The following is a 9,930-nucleotide window of genomic DNA, read 5'->3' as shown; positions in this document are numbered from 1 at the left end:
TCAATATTTTTCCTAAAAGCCACAGTTTATGAATGCCAAAACCTTGCCAATCTCCTAAACCAATATTGCCTCGCTACAGGCCAACTCATAAATTGGAACAAATCAGGTTTGTTCTTCAGCAAACACTGCCCTCTTACCTTACAACACAATTTAGCGCAAGAACTCAGAATACCTATTATCAATAAATATGGAAAGTACCTAGGCATTCCCTCGGATTGGGGTCGTTCCAAACGGGAGATGTTCTCCTAGATCTTGGCAAGAGTCAATGCTAAATTAGCTGGTTGGTAGGAAAAATTCTTATCAAAAAGTGGCAAGGAAATCTTATTTAAATCAGTAATTCAGGCCTTACCTCAGTATGCCATGTCAATTTTTAAGTTTCCTTTGTCGCTCTGTAGATTAATAGAAAGAAAGATATTAGCATTCTGGTGGAGTAAACACAACAGTCAATCTGGAATTCATTGGAAAAATTGGACAGAATTAAAGAACTCAAAAGCATCAGGGGGGATGGGATTCAGAGATTTAATTAACTTCAACAAAGCTATGCTTGGTAAGCAAGCTTGGCATCTTCTTCAGCAACCTAATGCTATATGGAGTTAGCTTTTCAAGGGATTATATTTCAGATATTCATCTTTTCAAACCGCTCAATCAGGCTATCGACCTTCTTGGGGGTGGCAGAGTTTGTTGAAAGGATGAGAAGCTATTACTCCTAAACTTCGTTGGTTAGTTGGGGATGGATCACAGATTCGAATAAGAGAAGATAACCGGTTACCAATTGGTCAGATAGGAGGATTAGTATAGGAGGGAGAACCTGAGGTAGTTGCTGATCTAATAGACTTACCAAAGTCCGAATGGAAGACGTCTCTTGTTACCACCTTCTTTGATGCCCAGGTCAGTGAAGCAATTCTAACTACTCCTCTCAACCCTTCACTCCTGCAGGATCAATTAGTTTGGATTGCTACGTCTTCAGGTACCTACACAGTGAAAAGCTATTATCATTATCTCTCTTTGACACATCAAACCCCAATGAATGTAGCATCATCATCTTATACCAACCCTACCTAATTATGGAGGAAAATCTGGCATATGCAAACTGCTCCAAAGCTTCGGGTGTTTCTCTGGTTAGCTTGTAAAAACGCCATCGCTACAAAAGATAATCTCTATCAACGCCATATTTCCCCTAATCCCTACTATTCACTATGTAACCACAACATTCCAGAAACGATTGAGCATCTTTTCTTCTTCTGCCCTTGGACTAAAGACATTTGGAGTTATGAAGAAATTAAGGTCACAATTTTACCTACCTTAGTTCGGCGTTTTGATGCCTGGGTTGCAACCCGAGCTTCTACCCCACGAGCGTCTCCAGATTTCGAAGTGATCGCCAGTGTGCTGTGGGAGATATGGCGTCAACGAAATAATGTAGTCTTTCGGCAGCACCAACTGGATCCGCTCCAAGCCTTGGACAACGCCCTTGCCCACAACAGAATCTTCAAGCTTTTACACCCCTCTGTACAGCGGATTAACAACAACCACGTCGGTTTAGATCAGAGATGGAAACTGCCTGAAAAGGGATGCCTAAAATGTAATATTGATGGGGCTTTTCGCATGGGGTCGGAGAAAGGATCAATCGCATGTATTTACAGAGATAGCAAAGGTGTTCTTACCGATGTGATTACCAGAATTGTGCCCGCCCAATCGGCCTTCCAAGCCGAGATCTATGCTCTCATATCAGCCCTTCAACGGCTGATCCAGCAGGGGCTTCATCTTCAACACTTAGTGATCGAATCTGACTGCATACTATTGGTGGAGATCGTTCAACAAAAACAGCAGCCGCCATGGACGAAACGCCATCTCTTCGTGATTCTCAGCGACTTACTTGCTCAATGCCCTAACCTCTCTCTTCAACACGTTCGACGACAAGCAAACCTAGCAGCCGACTGGGCTACTAAAGCCCACAGGGATCAAAGCCCACTTAGAAACTGGCTTCTTTTCCCTCCATGTATTTTCCAGGACATTCTATCTTCGGACGCCGTTGCATCCGCTTGTATTACCTTATAATCTAATATATGTTATCTTTCGACCAAAAATAAAATAAAATAAAATAAAATTTTAAGTCCTCAATTTTTTATTGCCTTGCCCTTACTTTGCTCCTGTTCTCGAAAAAAGCCTTTCTTGCCTTTCGGAATATTTTATGAAATCTTTATTAAAAATTCTAAAAATTAAAATGTTCAATAAAGACGTGATTTGATAATTAAGTATTTTAATCCCTTTATTAATGCATAGTTTAAATCTGTTACTTAAACTTGGCCCAAGAGTCATGAAATCGCCCGTTATGCACTATAAATCAATTCTATGTGAAGAGCAATGGAGCTGGTGCTGTATGAAAAGACAAAGGTGCAACCGCCCATATGACCACAAGCGGTTTGTTAGCATAGGCTAATCAAGATCAGCCTTTCCCTTGGACAGAAGAACACTCTAAGTGGCACAATTTGGCACGAGATGACAGATAAGTGCCAAAACTTTCAAAAGATAATCAAAGAAGAAAGGAATACTTAATTACAAATGGTAAGAATTTTTGGTCAAATAGCTAACGTGCCTTTTTTCCAATGAAAATTTTAAATGATGTGGTATTTCTTTAAAAAATTAGTTATCCACATAGACAAGGCAAACAACATCATGCTGTCCACATAGACAATGTAAGACAATGCTAAACGATGTCGTTTTGACACTTAAATAATCACTTTCACTTAAATATTCACTTTTAATCACGAGTGACACTTAAATGATCGCTTATATCATAACTTGACACTTAAGTAATCATTTTTTTAACCACAACTAGCACTTAAGTGAACATAGAGGATGACGTCGTTTTAGACAAAGATTGTAATATAGATGGGTTTTATTAATAAAATAACGCCGCGTCGGATTTTTGGCAAGCTTGCTAGAGTTGGTACTTAACTATCCAATTTTTTTTTTTTTAAAGTGATACTTTAATCTACTTTTTGGAAGTTTTCATACTAATATGTCCCCCCATACTAAGTTGTGGCACTTAGGGTGTTCTTTACCCTAGCATCACGAGGCAGATTGAATTCCTTTGCTACCATATTGAAAAGATCTCACTCAAGTACCATCAATAATGGTCCAATTCTCATCCAAAAAAGCACTCAAGGTAAGAGTGTGCAAAGAAATGAGAACCAAGAACCAATGGTTCTTGAAGGAATCGTTCTTGGTTTCCAATTCCAAATTATTAGAATTGGTGGATATTGATCTGGTTCCCGCTTTTGGTATGGAACTATCCACCCGCTTACCTGACCAAACTAGTAATATATATAATATATGTCTAATTTTTAATTTAAAAATGAAAAATCTTAAATCCCTAGGCTACTAACTAATTTTTTTTTTTTAGACTTTAGTATCATATGCCCGACTTCTACGCATTTCGCGAAGTCAACTTCAACAGAACGATATGTACTTCCATTGAATAATTGAAGACTTAGATGCCACCATGTTCGCGTGTAGCCTCCATCCTACATCCGGCATTTGAGAAGCCGATCATTTAATGTGAAAATGTTTCGTTTCGAAGTCTCCCTGAGCCCCACCTCACTTTATGGTTCGACCGATTGAATTGATTTATCCCGGACGAGGAAAGATATTACAAAAATAAAATAAAAAAAATCACCTGTTCGATCCCATCCTAAGAAGGAGAAATCGAAGTCTGCCCTCGTCGGCAACATCATATTTAATGCTATCTTGTCGTTATCTTCGCCGCTATGTTGGGGACGATAATTACCCTGGAAATATGGTATGTTCTTCACATTATCTGTTCCGGCTGTTCCTTCAAACGAAGCTTCAAAAAGTCAACAAATCGTTGGGGTTGAAACGTGAACATCCAGCATGATTCAGTTCATTCCTCGCTCTATAGAGTATAAAGAATCGCTGCATCTCTTAAAACTCAAATTCTCTCTCTCTCTCTCTCTCTCTCTCTCTATGGCTTTCTATTCGGAATCGAAGCGCTCTCTGCGCGTTTTCCTCCTCTTCCTGTCCTTCTACGTGCTGCTTCGATCGGGCAATTCCCTTTCCTTCAACATATCTCGCTTCGACCCGCAGGCCACAGACATGGTCTATGAAGGCGATGCGAGGCCGAACGTCGGGACCATTGACTTCACTAGCCTCACTTACTCCTGCCATGTCGGTCGAGCATTTTACGCGGAGAAGCTGCAGCTCTGGGACTCCGCCTCTGGGAGGCTCACCGACTTCTCCACTCGCTTCTCCTTTGCCATCGACACGAGGAACCAGTCGGTGTATGCGGCTGGCTTGGCCTTCTTCCTTGCCCCAGTCGGGTTCCAAATCCCGGTCAATTCGATTGGCGGCTTCTTGGGCCTGTTCAACACCACGAACAGCGACTCGTCCTCAAACCAAATCGTCACAGTCGAGTTCGACACCTTCGCCAATCCCGAATGGGACCCTCCTTATGAGCATGTCGGGATCAACAAAAAGTCGATCGCCTCAGCCGTGACCACCCCTTGGAACGCCAGCTTCCACAGTGACGACACCGCCGACGTGTGGATTGTGTACAACTCCACGACCAAGAACTTGAGCGTTTCTTGGAGCTACCAGACTACACCAAACCCACATGAAAACACGACTATTTCGTATCAGATTGATCTCACCGCTGTCTTGCCTCAGGAGGTGATTGTAGGTTTCTCTGCTGCGACTGGCTATTACATTGAACGTCACCAACTTGGATCTTGGACCTTCAGTTCAAACCTCGGAGTCAAGGAAAAGCAAGGAAATGCAAAAGGGACCAAGTTAGTCGTTGGCTTAGCAGTTCCGCTAGGAGTCCTACTATGCGGCATGGTGGCAATATCAGCAATCCTCTGGAGAAGGAAGAGGAGGAGCATGGGATCGGAGATGGCAATGACGTCCATAAACGAAGAGCTTGAGAGAGGCGCAGGGCCACGGAGGTTTGCGTATGCGGACCTTGCTTCTGCTACCAACAACTTCGCTGAGGAGAGGAAGCTGGGCCAGGGCGGGTTCGGGGCAGTCTACAGGGGATATCTGGTTGGCCTGGATGCGGCAGTCGCGGTGAAGCGGATATCGAGAGGTTCAAAACAAGGGAAAAAGGAGTTCATCACCGAGGTGAAGGTGATCAGCAGCTTGAGGCATAGAAATTTGGTGCTACTCATAGGTTGGTGCCACGAGGCGAATGAGTTCATGCTCGTCTATGAGTTCATGCCGAACGGTAGCCTCGACAGGCACCTCTTTGGCAAGAAGAGCCCTCTAAGCTGGGCTGCCCGGTACAAGATTTTGGTCGGGCTCGCCTCCGCGCTCCTCTACCTCCATGAGGAGTGGGAGCAGTGCGTGGTGCACCGGGACATCAAGTCGAGCAACGTGATGCTAGACTCGGGGTTCAACGTCAAGCTCGGAGACTTCGGGCTGGCCCGCCTCATGGACCACGAGCTTGGGCCACAGACGACTGGGCTAGCCGGCACTTTCGGATACATGGCCCCAGAGTATGTGAGCACAGGGCGAGCAAGCAAGGAGTCCGATGTGTACAGCTTCGGGGTGGTTGCACTCGAGATTGCTACGGGACGTAGGTCCGTCGATCCGATGGAGCGATCGTCGCAGATGAGTCTGGCGGAGTGGGTGTGGGACCTCTATGGGAAAGGCCGGGTCGTTGAGGCCGTGGATGAGAGACTCCAAGCGCATTTTGATGGGCAACAATTGGAGTGCTCGGTGGCCGTGGGCTTGTGGTGTGCTCATCCCGACCGGGGCTTGAGGCCCTCCGTAAGGCAAGCGCTTCAGGTCCTCAATTTCGAGGCCACGGTGCCGGTTCTTCCTAATAAGATGCCGATCGCAGTGTACCCGTGCAGTCGCCACCGTCCGTCAGCTCCAGCAAGCCTTTCGTCACCAATAGTCTCCAAGAAGGTCGTTGAGCGTGGTTAATTTACTATTGGAAGGAGGGAATAAGAATTATGTTGCGTGCGTTCTTAGTTTTTCAAGCACTGGAAAAATGAAGTTTGTGTCATTCGTTTTTCTTATTTTTAACTAAATTGAATCTAAGTAAATTCTTGTTTGTAACTCAATTCGATGTTGTAAACTCAAATGTTCCTATCTCTAGGTTACTTGTATTTGCTTGTTCCTGATTCTATATGTTTGGTTCGTTTTCGAAAGATGTGAATTGATGCCACAACTAATAACTTCTTAAAAGCGTCTCTTCATGGAAAGTCAGCGGATTTCATGATTAAGAAAATTAATGCAACTTTCTTGGGAAAATGACACCATGAGTGCCAGAATTTTCGCGTGGTGTTCTAATTTCTTTTTTTCCCCGTAGCATTATATAACTTACCAATTGACTACTTGAATGACATAACTCCTTAAAGTCCTTCACCACAAGTGTTATGCCACTTCGTTATTAGCATAAGTACATAAATATTTATAAGGATATATGGCTATGTAATCTATCTTATTAGTTTGGCCCTTCTGATATTTCGAAGCTCGTTGAATTGACATGGCAAATTTGCATTATTGTAGTAGTACTGGGTTGCTCTTTACAGATAACATCTTAGTGGAGTCAGGACGGCATTCATGAGGGTATTCTTTGTTAGGATGCATGTACAAATGAGTTGTGTTAGAAAAATCTCACATCGGATAATTAATGTGGTGTGGAGTAATTAATATATCATAATTAACCCATAACTCATTAGCCTCAACTTTTAAGTAAATGTGGGTCTAATTGAATATATTGATAGACTCAAACTTAACTCTCTCTTGGCTATATCCTCAGTTAAAGTGTCGGATTTCTATTGCGTACTTCCAACATTCTTAATGGCCAATTTTGTACCTCTATTGTACTTTATGAATAGAGGAATACATAGAGTTGAACATAACTCAGGTCTCCCTACAAAACTTTTGTCTTGTGATTCCGAAGATCGAACTACAGGAGAACTAGGAATAGGTTCATTATTTGTTTTTGTTGTTGGTCAAGTTAGAAATATCTTGTGATCTTATCACACAACTTAGCCGGCTGAAGCATGAACCACAATTTATATAGTGTGCTTATGGAGGATCATCATACCGTCAGATGACTTTAGATAACAAGCTCAAGATTATAAGATATACATGGTCTAAAGACAGCAGAAGTAAATCGAAAATGAAAAAGAAAAGGACCATTTGCACACCGCTTTAGATGTAGATGGATACTTGAATTACTATGCTTATCTAGATAGACGGATACGTGTAGATGGATATAGGTGATTTTTGGAAATTTAGGGACAAAAATGAAGTTAAGGAATATAATGCAAAATAGAGAAATAAGGTTATTATTATTTATTTATTTATTGTAAATTTTGATATATTTTGAACAAGAATACGTGAGCCTATCTAGAAACATTATTAGATAATTATCTAAAATAACATATCAATCAATATATACAAGCCATCTTGAGAGATACGGAGAATCAACATAATTATCAAAATAATTCTAATATAGGAAATTATTCTAGAGAATTCTCTAATTATTTTTAACATCCTCTCAAACTCAAGATGACCTCCGTTTGGTTCAGGATTTCAAATCGGCTATGGGACTCTAAAGTTCCTTGGACTAATGCAAAGAGTGTTTAATTCATTTTTTTGCCCAACTTTGGGTAAATGCAATTGCATTTCCAAAGCGCTCTAAGGGCCTCTAGCCCGAGGCAGATTTGGAGGTCCTTCAGAAAGCAACGTTCTTGGAATTTAAGTTTTGGCCTTGATCACTATTCATTCTGAAGATTTTAGAGAAAAGAATTGTGATAATTCTCTATATTTTTGTACTAGGATTACAAAGCTATTTATAGGACTTCTACAAGTACTAACTAGAAAAAACATATATGTAAAATACAACAATAATCCCACAAATCAAGGGATACCAATAAATCATTTCCTAACTAATTATTTATAGCTATTTCCTAATAATTAGGACCCAAAAAATCAGGATTGAATATTCCTAATAATCAGATCCTAAAATCAAGATAATTCAACACTCCCCCTCAAGTTGAGGAATATATGCCTTACATTCCCAGCTTAGAGATTATTTCATGAAAGATCCCACCATTAAGTCCTTTGGTTAACACATCAGCTAGTTGTAGGACCGGCCAAAAAAAAAAAACACATCGGCTAGTTGATCTCCGAAAGGTATGTAGGACATGCAGATCAACCCCTCTTCTATCTTTTCTTTGATGAAATGCTTGTCAATTTCAATATGCTTCGTCCTATCATGCTGTACGAGATTATGAGCAATATTAATTACTGATTTATTGTCACAATACAGCTTCATAGGACCCTCCCACTTGATTTTCAAGTCTTCTAGGATGATTTTAAGCCATAATAGCTCACATATTCATTGGGCCATTGCTCAAAATTCTGATTCAGCACTTGATCTTGTAACTACATTATGTTTTTTACTCTGCCAAGTCACTAAACTTCTGCCAAGAAATGTGCAATAATTAGATGTTGACCTTTTATCCACCATGGATCCTGCATAGTTAGCATCGGTATAAGGTTGCAGCACCAATTTTTTGTATTTCTTCTAAATAAGACTCCTTTTCCAAGACTTCCTTTTAAATAATGTAGCACTCGATTAATGGCTTGTAAGTGTGATTTTCTTGGGTCATGCATAAATTGACTAATCACACTTACTAAATAGGCAATATCAGACCTTGTATGTGATTTTCCCAGCCAATTTTTGATACATTTCTCGATGTATAGCAAGTTCTTCCTTTGCATCCCCAAGCTTTTTATTAGGCTCAATAGGTGTGGCTACTAGTTTACAACCAAGTTTTCCAGTTTCCTTCAAGAGATCAGTCACATACTTCTGTTGTGAGACAAAAATTCCTTATCTAGAGTAAGAAACTTCAATGCTAAGAAAGTATTTGAGTCTTCCTAGCTCTTTTATTTCAAACTCTTTAATCAAACACTACTTTAGCTGTTGTTTCTCCTCATCATCGTCACCTATGACAATAATATCATCAACGTACACTAGAAGTGCTGTCACTCTCCCTCTTGCTGAATGCTTAATGAAGAGGCTATGATCACCTTGGTTTTGTTTGTAGCCTGAAGCTTTCATAACTTTGGAAAATCTCCCAAACCAGGCTCTACGTGATTGCTTGAGCCCATATAGTGCTTTTTGTAATCTACATGCTTTGTTTGTTGTCTTTTCTCCTTCAAATCCCAGTGGAATACTCATGTAGATCTCCTCTTTTAGGTCTCCATGTAAGAATGCATTCTTCACATCATACTGCTAAAGTTGCTAATTAAAATGAGCCGCCAAAGAGAGTAAAATTCTCATAGTGTTCATCTTTGCCATCATAGCGAATGTCTCCTGATAATCTACTCCATAAGTCTGAGTGTCACGCCCCGAACCCCGAGACACGTGAACAACCCGCCATGGTCATGGAATTGCGACATTCCCAGGTAGTGTCGCCGACCCCAATTTACTTTTTAATGCGCAAGCGGAACGTACTAAGAAACCCCTTACAAAAGCATACGGGATAGGACAAAGGAACATCAACTCAAAATCAAACAACATACTTTCATATATCATCAACAAACCAGGGCTTACATACATCAACCGGATCCAAGGCCTATACACCAAAAATGGGTCAGAGTCTATGTGCATCAAAAGAGGGTTAGCCTACACAACAAGGATCAGCCCACCAAAAAGAGGAACGGTCCTGTAACTACTAATTGGACTCGTTCGACGATCCCACATCCTCCACGTCTGACGGCACAGGGTCCGGAGATGATGGGTTGTCCACCCTACCATCGGGAAGGTCAGCCACACCCTCTCCTAGAAGAGCGTCCATCACAGCCAGGGGAATGTCAAAACTGTCAAGCGGACCAACCCTAAAACCATTGGCCCCAAAACGAAACCATGCCCTATACCTATGGGGCACC

General features: G+C 41.3%; 1 pseudogene; it reads left to right on the top strand.

Moving 5' to 3' along the window:
- The first annotated feature begins 3,984 nt into the window (after positions 1-3,984).
- LOC120287169 lies at positions 3,985-5,933 on the top strand (annotated as a pseudogene).
- The last annotated feature ends 3,997 nt before the right edge of the window (positions 5,934-9,930 follow it).

This window comes from Eucalyptus grandis, chromosome 8 (genome assembly GCF_016545825.1).
Source record: "Eucalyptus grandis isolate ANBG69807.140 chromosome 8, ASM1654582v1, whole genome shotgun sequence".
Taxonomy (NCBI): Eukaryota; Viridiplantae; Streptophyta; class Magnoliopsida; order Myrtales; family Myrtaceae; genus Eucalyptus; species Eucalyptus grandis.
The sequence above is the reverse complement of the archived record's forward strand: the minus strand, read 5'-3'. Positions and strand labels throughout refer to the sequence as shown.